General features: G+C 66.7%; 1 long non-coding RNA gene across 1 annotated transcript; it reads left to right on the top strand.

Moving 5' to 3' along the window:
• The first annotated feature begins 15 nt into the window (after positions 1 to 15).
• LOC104916302 lies at positions 16 to 589 on the top strand. Its single transcript, XR_796568.2, has 4 exons — positions 16 to 80; positions 173 to 226; positions 341 to 385; positions 466 to 589. It is a non-coding gene; the product is annotated as an uncharacterized LOC104916302 (long non-coding RNA).
• The last annotated feature ends 6 nt before the right edge of the window (positions 590 to 595 follow it).

Genomic DNA, 595 nt, shown 5'->3' with positions numbered 1-595 from the left:
CCTCACTCTTCTCCCCCCTCCTGTAGGGTCCCGCTGGAGAGAGAGGTGAACAAGGTCCCGCCGGAGCCCCCGGCTTCCAGGTGAGGGGACAACACCTCGTGGTGACAGCGGTGCCACCCCTGCTTTGTACCCCACGTTCCCACCCCCCACCTCTCCTCCTTTTCCCCCGCAGGGTCTGCCTGGCCCCGCTGGCCCCCCCGGAGAGGCTGGCAAGCCCGGTGAGCAGGTGAGTGCCCCATCACCACCCCTACGGACATCACCCCGAGTCGGTGCCTCAATGCGCCGTCCCCATAACCTCCATCCCATAACCTCCATCCCATAACCTCCATCCCATCCACAGGGTGTCCCCGGAGATGCCGGTGCCCCCGGTCCCGCCGGTGCCAGGGTGAGTCGAAGCCCCCACAGCCCCCTCTGTTCCCCCCCTGCTCCGAACAGCCGCGCTCAGCTCCGCTCCTCCTCCCGCAGGGTGAGAGAGGTTTCCCCGGTGAGCGCGGTGTCCAGGGCCCCCCCGGCCCTCAGGGTCCTCGTGGTGCTAACGGTGCTCCCGGAAACGATGGTGCTAAGGTGGGTATGGGGGGTTCTGCTTTTTTTTTTT

Source organism: Meleagris gallopavo, unplaced genomic scaffold, assembly GCF_000146605.3.
Source record: "Meleagris gallopavo isolate NT-WF06-2002-E0010 breed Aviagen turkey brand Nicholas breeding stock unplaced genomic scaffold, Turkey_5.1 ChrUn_random_7180001881348, whole genome shotgun sequence".
In the NCBI taxonomy this organism is placed as follows: domain Eukaryota; kingdom Metazoa; phylum Chordata; class Aves; order Galliformes; family Phasianidae; genus Meleagris; species Meleagris gallopavo.
This window is presented reverse-complemented; position numbering and strand designations above follow the sequence as displayed.